This window comes from Corella eumyota, chromosome 6 (assembly GCF_963082875.1).
Source record: "Corella eumyota chromosome 6, kaCorEumy4.1, whole genome shotgun sequence".
NCBI classification, from domain to species: Eukaryota; Metazoa; Chordata; class Ascidiacea; order Phlebobranchia; family Corellidae; genus Corella; species Corella eumyota.
Window position 1 is genome coordinate 2,147,838 of NC_137495.1, and position 12,592 is coordinate 2,160,429.

The following is a 12,592-nucleotide window of genomic DNA, read 5'->3' on the forward strand; positions in this document are numbered from 1 at the left end:
TTTAATATTAATAAAGTTATGACATATTTACTAAATTTTCGTAAAATTTCAAATCCCGAAATTAAATATCTTATTTGATGCGCATTGCCCTAACTAACATAAGAGATGAAGAAATTTGCGAAAAAATCCAAAAATAAAAAAATTAGAGCAAAAAATTTTTGCCCCCCCCCAATAAATTGGTACTATATAAGGTGGGCCAATAAAAATTTTAAAAAAATTAATAAATTTAAATCGAATTTAAACAAAACCAATAGAACCGCACTGGTCTAAATATCCTATTTCAAAAAAACTATAAAAAAATATGTAATATTAATAAAGTTATGACATATTTACTAAATTTTCATAAAATTTCAAATCCCGAAATTGAACATCTTATTTGGTGCGCATTGCCCTAACTAACATAAGATATAAAGAAATTTGCAAAAAAATCCAAAAATAAAAAAGTTAGGGCAAAAAAATTTTTGCCCACCCCCCCATAAATTGGTACTATATAAAGTGGGCCAATAAAAATTTCAAAAAATTGAAAAATTTAAATCGAATTTAAACAAAACCAATAGAACCGCACTGGTCTAAATATCCTATTTCAAAAAAATTATGAAAAAATATTTAATATTAATAAAGTTATGACATATTTACTAAATTTTCGTAAAATTTCAAATCCCGAAATTAAATATCTTATTTGATGCGCATTGCCCTAACTAACATAAGAGATGAAGAAATTTGCGAAAAAATCCAAAAATAAAAAAATTAGAGCAAAAAATTTTTGCCCCCCCCCAATAAATTGGTACTATATAAGGTGGGCCAATAAAAATTTTAAAAAAATTAATAAATTTAAATCGAATTTAAACAAAACCAATAGAACCGCACTGGTCTAAATATCCTATTTCAAAAAAACTATGAAAAAATATGTAATATTAATAAAGTTATGACATATTTACTAAATTTTCGTAAAATTTCAAATCCCGAAATTGAACATCTTATTTGGTGCGCATTGCCCTAACTAACATAAGAGATAAAGAAATTTGCAAAAAAATCCAAAAATAAAAAAGTTAGGCCAAAAAATTTTTGCCCCCACCCCCCATAAATTGGTACTATATAAAGTGGGCCAATAAAAATTTCAAAAAAATTGAAAAATTTAAATCGAATTTAAACAAAACCAATAGAACCGCACTGGTCTAAATATCCTATTTCAAAAAAATTATGAAAAAATATTTAATATTAATAAAGTTATGACATATTTACTAAATTTTCGTAAAATTTCAAATCCCGAAATTAAATATCTTATTTGATGCGCATTGCCCTAACTAACATAAGAGATAAAGAAATTTGCAAAAAAATCCAAAAATAAAAAAGTTAGAGCAAAAAATTTTTGCCCCCCCCCCCCCCCCATAAATTGGTACTATATAAAGTGGGCCAATAAAAATTTCAAAAAAATTGAAAAATTTAAATCGAATTTAAACCAAGCCAATAGAACCGCACTGGTCTGAATATCCTATTTCAAAAAAATTATGAAAAAATATGTAATATTAATAAAGTTATGACATATTTACTAAATTTTTGTAAAATTTTAAATCTCGAAATTAAATATCTTATTTGATGCGCATTGCCCTAACTAACATAAGAGATAAAGAAATTTGCGAAAAAATCCAAAAATAAAAAAGTTAGGGCAAAAAATTTTTGCCCCCCCCCCCTCCATAAATTGGTACTATATAAAGTGGGCCAATAAAAATTTCAAAAAAATTGAAAAATTTAAATCGAATTTAAACCAAGCCAATAGAACCGCACTGGTCTGAATATCCTATTTCAAAAAAATTATGAAAAAATATTTAATATTAATAAAGTTATGACATATTTACTAAATTTTCGTAAAATTTCAAATCCCGAAATTAAACATCTTATTTGATGCGCATTGCCCTAACTAACATAAGAGATAAAGAAATTTGCGAAAAAATCCAAAAATAAAAAAATTAGAGTAAAACATTTTTGACCCCCCCCATAAATTGGTACTATATAAAGTGGGCCAATAAAAATTTTAAAAAAATTGATAAATTTAAATCGAATTTAAACAAAACCAATAGAACCGCACTGGTCTAAATATTCTATTTCAAAAAAACTATAAAAAAATATGTAATATTAATAAAGTTATGACATATTTACTAAATTTTCATAAAATTTCAAATCCCGAAATTGAACATCTTATTTGGTGCGCATTGCCCTAACTAACATAAGATATAAAGAAATTTGCAAAAAAATCCAAAAATAAAAAAGTTAGGGCAAAAAAATTTTTGCCCACCCCCCCATAAATTGGTACTATATAAAGTGGGCCAATAAAAATTTCAAAAAATTGAAAAATTTAAATCGAATTTAAACAAAACCAATAGAACCGCACTGGTCTAAATATCCTATTTCAAAAAAATTATGAAAAAATATTTAATATTAATAAAGTTATGACATATTTACTAAATTTTCGTAAAATTTCAAATCCCGAAATTGAACATCTTATTTGATGCGCATTGCCCTAACTAACATAAGAGATAAAGAAATTTGCGAAAAAATTCAAAAATAAAAAAGTTAGAGCAAAAAAATTTTGCCCCCTCCCCCCCCATAAATTGGTACTATATAAAGTGGGCCAATAAAAATTTCAAAAAAATTGAAAAATTTAAATCGAATTTAAACCAAGCCAATAGAACCGCACTGGTCTGAATATCCTATTTCAAAAAAATTATGAAAAAATATTTAATATTAATAAAGTTATGACATATTTACTAAATTTTCGTAAAATTTCAAATCCCGAAATTAAACATCTTATTTGATGCGCATTGCCCTAACTAACATAAGAGATAAAGAAATTTGCGAAAAAATCCAAAAATAAAAAAATTAGAGCAAAAAATTTTTGCCCCCCCCCATAAATTGGTACTATATAAAGTGGGCCAATAAAAATTTTAAAAAAATTGATAAATTTAAATCGAATTTAAACAAAACCAATAGAACCGCACTGGTCTAAATATCCTATTTCAAAAAAATTATGAAAAAATATTTAATATTAATAAAGTTATGACATATTTACTAAATTTTCGTAAAATTTCAAATCCCGAAATTGAACACCTTATTTGGTGCGCATTGCCTTAACTAACATAAGAGATAAAGAAATTTGCAAAAAAATTTTTAAAAAATAAAAAATTTAATTTTTTTTATAAGTATTTCGAGTCGCGCACTTACATTGAAGTTTTCGCAGCATATTTCCAAGATCTCTAATGGGCGAGTGGTTATGTTGCGGTAGTTGTAGTCTTGTAATTGTCAGGTTCGAAACTAGGCAGAAGTAAATTTAGTTAGTTAGACAGATATATCAGAAACACTAAAGATATAAAAATTAAATCAGAAATACAAAAAAAAATCTTTTTTAAAAATCGATTTTCAAAAATCGCGATTTTTATAAAAATTTCGAAAAAATGGCCAGAAATCGCTAAAAATCGGCAAATTTGGCAATTTTTTCGATTTTTTTGCACAAATTGTTGAATTACTTAAAAACTACATAAGAAAGAACGATGTGACTATGTTTATTCAATTCAGCGCACCCTATTTCACATTCTGCCAATGTTTGGGCCAATTTTGGGTAAATAAATTTTGGAAATTTGGGCCGAAAATTTTCGACGTGTACTAACCTACCAAAAAAATTAAAAATTTTAAATCGAATTTAAACAAAATTAATAGAATCGCACTGGTCTAAATATCCTATTTCAAAAAAATTATGAAAAAATATTTAATATTAATAAAGTTATGACATATTTACTCAATTTTCGTAAAATTTCAAATCCCGAAATTGAACATCTTATTTGGTGCGCATTGCCCTAATTAACATACGATATAAAGAAATTTGCGAAAAAATCCAAAAATAAAAAAGTTAGGGCAAAAAAATTTTTGCCCACCCCCCCATAAATTAGTACTATATAAAGTGGGCCAATAAAAATTTCAAAAAATTGAAAAATTTAAATCGAATTTAAACAAAACCAATAGAACTGCACTGGTCTAAATATCCTATTTCAAAAAAATTATGAAAAAATATTTAATATTAATAAAGTTATGACATATTTACTAAATTTTCGTAAAATTTCAAATCCCGAAATTAAATATCTTATTTGATGCGCATTGCCCTAACTAACATAAGAGATAAAGAAATTTGCGAAAAAATTCAAAAATAAAAAAGTTAGGGCAAAAAATTTTTGCCCCCCCCCCCCCATAAATTGGTACTATATAAAGTGGGCCAATAAAAATTTCAAAAAATTTGAAAAATTTAAATCGAATTTAAACCAAGCCAATAGAACCGCACTGGTCTGAATATCCTATTTCAAAAAAATTATGAAAAAATATTTAATATTAATAAAGTTATGACATATTTACTAAATTTTCGTAAAATTTCAAATCCCGAAATTAAATATCTTATTTGATGCGCATTGCCCTAACTAACATAAGAGATGAAGAAATTTGCGAAAAAATCCAAAAATAAAAAAATTAGAGCAAAAAATTTTTGCCGCCCCCCAATAAATTGGTACTATATAAAGTGGGCCAATAAAAATTTTAAAAAAATTAATAAATTTAAATCAAATTTAAACAAAACCAATAGAACCGCACTGGTCTAAATATCCTATTTCAAAAAAACTATGAAAAAATATGTAATATTAATAAAGTTATGACATATTTACTAAATTTTCGTAAAATTTCAAATCCCGAAATTGAACATCTTATTTGGTGCGCATTGCCCTAACTAACATAAGAGATAAAGAAATTTGCAAAAAAATCCAAAAATAAAAAAGTTAGGCCAAAAAATTTTTGCCCCCACCCCCCATAAATTGGTACTATATAAAGTGGGCCAATAAAAATTTCAAAAAAATTGAAAAATTTAAATCGAATTTAAACAAAACCAATAGAACCGCACTGGTCTAAATATCCTATTTCAAAAAAATTATGAAAAAATATTTAATATTAATAAAGTTATGACATATTTACTAAATTTTCGTAAAATTTCAAATCCCGAAATTAAATATCTTATTTGATGCGCATTGCCCTAACTAACATAAGAGATAAAGAAATTTGCAAAAAAATCCAAAAATAAAAAAGTTAGAGCAAAAAATTTTTGCCCCCCCCCCCCCATAAATTGGTACTATATAAAGTGGGCCAATAAAAATTTCAAAAAAATTGAAAAATTTAAATCGAATTTAAACCAAGCCAATAGAACCGCACTGGTCTGAATATCCTATTTCAAAAAAATTATGAAAAAATATGTAATATTAATAAAGTTATGACATATTTACTAAATTTTCGTAAAATTTCAAATCTCGAAATTAAATATCTTATTTGATGCGCATTGCCCTAACTAACATAAGAGATAAAGAAATTTGCGAAAAAATCCAAAAATAAAAAAGTTAGAGCAAAAAATTTTTGCCCCCCCCCATAAATAGGTACTATATAAAGTGGGCCAATAAAAATTTCAAAAAAATTCAAAAATTTAAATCGAATTTAAACCAAACCAATAGAACCGCACTGGTCTAAATATCCTATTTCAAAAAAATTATGAAAAAATATTTAATATTAATAAAGTTATGACATATTTACTAAATTTTCGTAAAATTTCAAATCCCGAAATTAAATATCTTATTTGATGCGCATTGCCCTAACTAACATAAGAGATAAAAAAATTTGCGAAAAAATTCAAAAATAAAAAAGTTAGGGCAAAAACATTTTTGCCCCCCCCCCCCCCATAAATTGGTACCAAATAAAGTGGGCCAATAAAAATTTCAAAAAAATTGAAAAATTTAAATCGAATTTAAACCAAGCCAATAGAACCGCACTGGTCTGAATATCCTATTTCAAAAAAATTATGAAAAAATGTTTAATATTAATAAAGTTATGACATATTTACTAAATTTTCGTAAAATTTCAAATCTCGAAATTAAATATCTTATTTGATGCGCATTGCCCTAACTAACATAAGAGATAAAGAAATTTGCAAAAAAATTTTAAAAAAATAAAAAATTTAATTTTTTTTATAAGTATTTCGAGTTGCGCACTTACATTGAAGTTTTCGCAGCATATTTCCAAGATCTCTAGTGGCCCAGTGGTTATGTTGCGGTAGTTGTAGTCTTGTAATTGTCAGGTTCGAATCTAGGCAGAAGTAAAATTAGTTACCTAGTCAGATGCATCAGAAACACTAAAGATATAAAAATTAAATCAGAAATACAAAAAAAAATCTTTTTTAAAAATCGATTTTCAAAAATCGCGATTTTTATGAAAATTTCGAAAAAATGGCCAGAAATCGCTAAAAATCGGCAAATTTGGCAATTTTTTCGATTTTTTTGCACAAATTGTTGAATTACTTAAAAACTACATAAGAAAGAGCGACGTGACTATGTTTATTCAATTCAGCGCACCCTATTTCACATTCTGCCAATGTTTGGGCCAATTTTGGGTAAATAAATTTTGGAAATTTGGGCCGAAAATTTTCGACGTGTACTAACCTACCAAAAAAATTAAAAATTTTAAATCGAATTTAAACAAAATTAATAGAATCGCACTGGTCTAAATATCCTATTTCAAAAAAATTACGAAAAAATATTTAATATTAATAAAGTTATGACATATTCACTAAATTTTTGTAAAATTTCAAATCCCGAAATTGAACATCTTATTTGGTGTGCATTGCCCTAATTAACATACGATATAAAGAAATTTGCGAAAAAATCCAAAAATAAAAAAGTTAGGGCAAAAAAATTTTTGCCCACCCCCCCATAAATTGGTACTATATAAAGTGGGCCAATAAAAATTTCAAAAAATTGAAAAATTTAAATCGAATTTAAACAAAACCAATAGAACCGCAATGGTCTAAATATCCTATTTCAAAAAAATTATGAAAAAATATTTAATATTAATAAAGTTATGACATATTTACTAAATTTTCGTAAAATTTCAAATCCCGAAATTGAACATCTTATTTGATGCGCATTGCCCTAATTAACATAAGAGATAAAGAAATTTGCGAAAAAATCCAAAAATAAAAAAGTTAGGGCAAAAATATTTTTGCCCCCCCCCCCCATAAATTGGTACTATATAAAGTGGGCCAATAAAAATTTCAAAAAAATTGAAAAATTTAAATCGAATTTAAACCAAGCCAATAGAACCGCACTGGTCTGAATATCCTATTTCAAAAAAATTATGAAAAAATATTTAATATTAATAAAGTTATGACATATTTACTAAATTTTCGTAAAATTTCAAATCCCGAAATTAAATATCTTATTTGATGCGCATTGCCCTAACTAACATAAGAGATAAAGAAATTTGCGAAAAAATCCAAAAATAAAAAAGTTAGAGCAAAAAATTTTTGCCCCCCCCCCCCCCATAAATTGGTACTATATAAAGTGGGCAAATAAAAATTAAAAAAAAATTGATAAATTTAAATCGAATTTAAACAAAACCAATAGAACCGCACTGGTCTAAATATCCTATTTCAAAAAAATTATGAAAAAATATGTAATATTAATAAAGTTATAACATATTTACTAAATTTTCGTAAAATTTCAAATCCCGAAATTGAACATCTTATTTGGTGCGCATTGCCCTAACTAACATAAGAGATAAAGAAATTTGCAAAAAAATCCAAAAATAAAAAAGTTAGGGCAAAAAATTTTTGCCCCCCCATAAATTGGTACTATATAAAGTGGGCCAATAAAAATTTCAAAAAAATTGAAAAATTTAAATCGAATTTAAACAAAACCAATAGAACCGCACTGGTCTAAATATCCTATTTCAAAAAAATTATGAAAAAATATTTAATATTAATAAAGTTATGACATATTTACTAAATTTTCGTAAAATTTCAAATCCCGAAATTAAATATCTTATTTGATGCGCATTGCCCTAACTAACATAAGAGATAAAGAAATTTGCAAAAAATCCAAAAATAAAAAAGTTAGGCCAAAAAATTTTTGCCCCCCCCCATAAATTGGTACTATATAAAATGGGCCAATAAAAATTTCAAAAAAATTGAAAAATTTAAATCGAATTTAAACAAAACCAATAGAACCGCACTGGTCTAAATATCCTATTTCAAAAAAATTATGAAAAAATATTTAATATTAATAAAGTTATGACATATTTACTAAATTTTCATAAAATTTCAAATCCCTAAATTAAATATCTTATTTGATGCGCATTGCCCTAACTAACATAAGAGATAAAGAAATTTGCAAAAAAATCCAAAAATAAAAAAGTTAGAGCAAAAAATTTTTGCCCCCCCCCCCATAAATTGGTACTATATAAAGTGGGCCAATAAAAATTTCAAAATTATGAAAAAAAAAATTATGAAAAAATATTTAATATTAATAAAGTTATGACATATTTACTAAATTTTCGTAAAATTTCAAATCCCGAAATTAAATATCTTATTTGATGCGCATTGCCCTAACTAACATAAGAGATAAAGAAATTTGCAAAAAAATTCAAAAATAAAAAAGTTAGAGTAAAAAATTTTTGCCCCCCCCCCCCATAAATTGGTACTATATAAAGTGGGCCAATAAAAATTTCAAAAAAATGGAAAAATTTAAATCGAATTTAAACAAAACCAATAAAACCGCACTGGTCTAAATATCCTATTTCAAAAAAATTATGAAAAAATATTTAATATTAATAAAGTTATGACATATTTACTAAATTTTCGTAAAATTTCAAATCCCGAAATTAAATATCTTATTTTATGCGCATTGCCCTAACTAACATAAGAGATAAAAAAATTTGCGAAAAAATCCAAAAATAAAAAAGTTATTGCAATAAATGTTTGCCCCCCCCCCATAAATTGGTACTATATAAAGTGGGCCAATAAAAATTTCAAAAAAATTGAAAAATTTAAATCGAATTTAAACAAAACCAATAGAACCGCACTGGTCTAAATATCCTATTTCAAAAAAATTATGAAAAAATATTTAATATTAATAAAGTTATGACATATTTACTAAATTTTCGTAAAATTTCAAATCCCGAAATTAAATATCTTATTTGATGCGCATTGCCCTAACTAACATAAGAGATAAAGAAATTTGCAAAAAATCCAAAAATAAAAAAGTTAGGCCAAAAAATTTTTGCCCCCCCCCCATAAATTGGTACTATATAAAATGGGCCAATAAAAATTTCAAAAAAATTGAAAAATTTAAATCGAATTTAAACAAAACCAATAGAACCGCACTGGTCTAAATATCCTATTTCAAAAAAATTATGAAAAAATATTTAATATTAATAAAGTTATGACATATTTACTAAATTTTCGTAAAATTTCAAATCCCGAAATTAAATATCTTATTTGATGCGCATTGCCCTAACTAACATAAGAGATAAAGAAATTTGCAAAAAAATCCAAAAATAAAAAAGTTAGAGCAAAAAATTTTTGCCCCCCCCCCCCCATAAATTGGTAATATATAAAGTGGGCCAATAAAAATTTCAAAAAAATTGAAAAATTTAAATCGAATTTAAACAAAACCAATAGAACCGCACTGGTCTAAATATCCTATTTCAAAAAAATTATGAAAAAATATTTAATATTAATAAAGTTATGACATATTTACTAAATTTTCGTAAAATTTCAAATCCCGAAATTAAATATCTTATTTGATGCGCATTGCCCTAACTAACATAAGAGATAAAGAAATTTGCAAAATAATCCAAAAATAAAAAAGTTAGGGCAAAAAATTTTTGCCCCCCCCCCCCCCCCATAAATTGGTACTATATAAAGTGGGCCAATAAAAATTTCAAAAAAATTGAAAAATTTAAATCGAATTTAAACAAAACCAATAGAACCACACTGGTCTAAATATCCTATTTCAAAAAAATTATGAAAAAATATTTAATATTAATAAAGTTATGACATATTTACTAAATTTTCGTAAAATTTCAAATCCCGAAATTATATATCTTATTTGATGCGCATTGCCCTAACTAACATAAGAGATAAAGAAATTTGCAAAAAAATCCAAAAATAAAAAAGTTAGAGCAAAAAATTTTTGCCCCCCCCCCCCCCCCCCCCATAAATTGGTAATATATAAAGTGGGCCAATAAAAATTTCAAAAAAATTGAAAAATTTAAATCGAATTTAAACAAACCAATAGAACCGCACTGGTCTAAATATCCTATTTCACAAAAATTATGATAAAATATTTAATATTAATAAAGTTATGACATATTTACTAAATTTTCGTAAAATTTCAAATCCCGAAATTAAATATCTTATTTGATGCGCATTGCCCTAACTAACATAAGAGATAAAGAAATTTGCAAAAAAATCCAAAAATAAAAAAGTTAGGCCAAAAAATTTTTGCCTCCCCCCCCCATAAATTGGTACTATATAAAATGGGCCAATAAAAATTTCAAAAAAATTGAAAAATTTAAATCGAATTTAAACAAAACCAATAGAACCGCACTGGTCTAAATATCCTATTTCAAAAAAATTATGAAAAAATATTTAATATTAATAAAGTTATGACATATTTACTAAATTTTCGTAAAATTTCAAATCCCGAAATTAAATATCTTATTTGATGCGCATTGCCCTAACTAACATAAAAGATAAAGAAATTTGCAAAAAAATCCAAAAATAAAAAAGTTAGAGCAAAAAATTTTTGCCCCCCCCCCCCCATAAATTGGTACTATATAAAGTGGGCCAATAAAAATTTCAAAATTATGAAAAAAAAAATTATGAAAAAATATTTAATATTAATAAAGTTATGACATATTTACTAAATTTTCGTAAAATTTCAAATCCCGAAATTAAATATCTTATTTGATGCGCATTGCCCTAACTAACATAAGAGATAAAGAAATTTGCAAAAAAATTCAAAAATAAAAAAGTTAGAGTAAAAAATTTTTGCCCCCCCCCCCCATAAATTGGTACTATATAAAGTGGGCCAATAAAAATTTCAAAAAAATGGAAAAATTTAAATCGAATTTAAACAAAACCAATAGAACCGCACTGGTCTAAATATCCTATTTCAAAAAAATTATGAAAAAATATTTAATATTAATAAAGTTATGACATATTTACTAAATTTTCGTAAAATTTCAAATCCCGAAATTAAATATCTTATTTTATGCGCATTGCCCTAACTAACATAAGAGATAAAAAAATTTGCGAAAAAATCCAAAAATAAAAAAGTTATTGCAATAAATGTTTGCCCCCCCCCCCATAAATTGGTACTATATAAAGTGGGCCAATAAAATTTCAAAAAATTGAAAAATTTAAATCGAATTCAAACCAAACCAATAGAACCGCACTGGTCTGAATATCCTATTTCAAAAAAATTATGAAAAAATATTTAATATTAATAAAGTTATGACATATTTACTAAATTTTCGTAAAATTTCAAATCCCGAAATTAAATATCTTATTTGATGCGCATTGCCCTAACTAACATAAGAGATAAAGAAATTTGCAAAAAAATCCAAAAATAAAAAAGTTAGAGCAAAAAATTTTTGCCCCCCCCCCCCCCCCATAAATTGGTACTATATAAAGTGGGCCAATAAAAATTTCAAAATTATGAAAAAAAAATTATGAAAAAATATTTAATATTAATAAAGTTATGACATATTTACTAAATTTTCGTAAAATTTCAAATCCCGAAATTAAATATCTTATTTGATGCGCATTGCCCTAACTAACATAAGAGATAAAGAAATTTGCAAAAAAATTCAAAAATAAAAAAGTTAGAGTAAAAAATTTTTGCCCCCCCCCCCATAAATTGGTACTATATAAAGTGAGCCAATAAAAATTTCAAAAAAATGGAAAAATTTAAATCGAATTTAAACAAAACCAATAGAACTGCACTGGTCTAAATATCCTATTTCAAAAAAATTATGAAAAAATATTTAATATTAATAAAGTTATGACATATTTACTAAATTTTCGTAAAATTTCAAATCCCGAAATTAAATATCTTATTTTATGCGCATTGCCCTAACTAACATAAGAGATAAAAAAATTTGCAAAAAAATCCAAAAATAAAAAAGTTATTGCAATAAATGTTTGCCCCCCCCCCCCATAAATTGGTACTATTTAAAGTGGGCCAATAAAATTTCAAAAAAATTGAAAAATTTAAATCGAATTCAAACCAAACCAATAGAACCGCACTGGTCTGAATATCCTATTTCAAAAAAATTATGAAAAAATATTTAATATTAATAAAGTTATGACATATTTACTAAATTTTCGTAAAATTTCAAATCCCGAAATTAAATATCTTATTTGATGCGCATTGCCCTAACTAACATAAGAGATAAAGAAATTTGCAAAAAAATCCAAAAATAAAAAAGTTAGAGCAAAAAATTTTTGCCCCCCCCCCCCCCCATAAATTGGTACTATATAAAGTGGGCCAATAAAAATTTCAAAAAAATTGAAAAATTTAAATCGAATTTAAACAAACCAATAGAACCGCACTGGTCTAAATATCCTATTTCAAAAAAATTATGAAAAAATATTTAATATTAATAAAGTTATGACATATTTACTAAATTTTCGTAAAATTTCAAATCCCGAAATTAAATATCTTATTTGATGCGC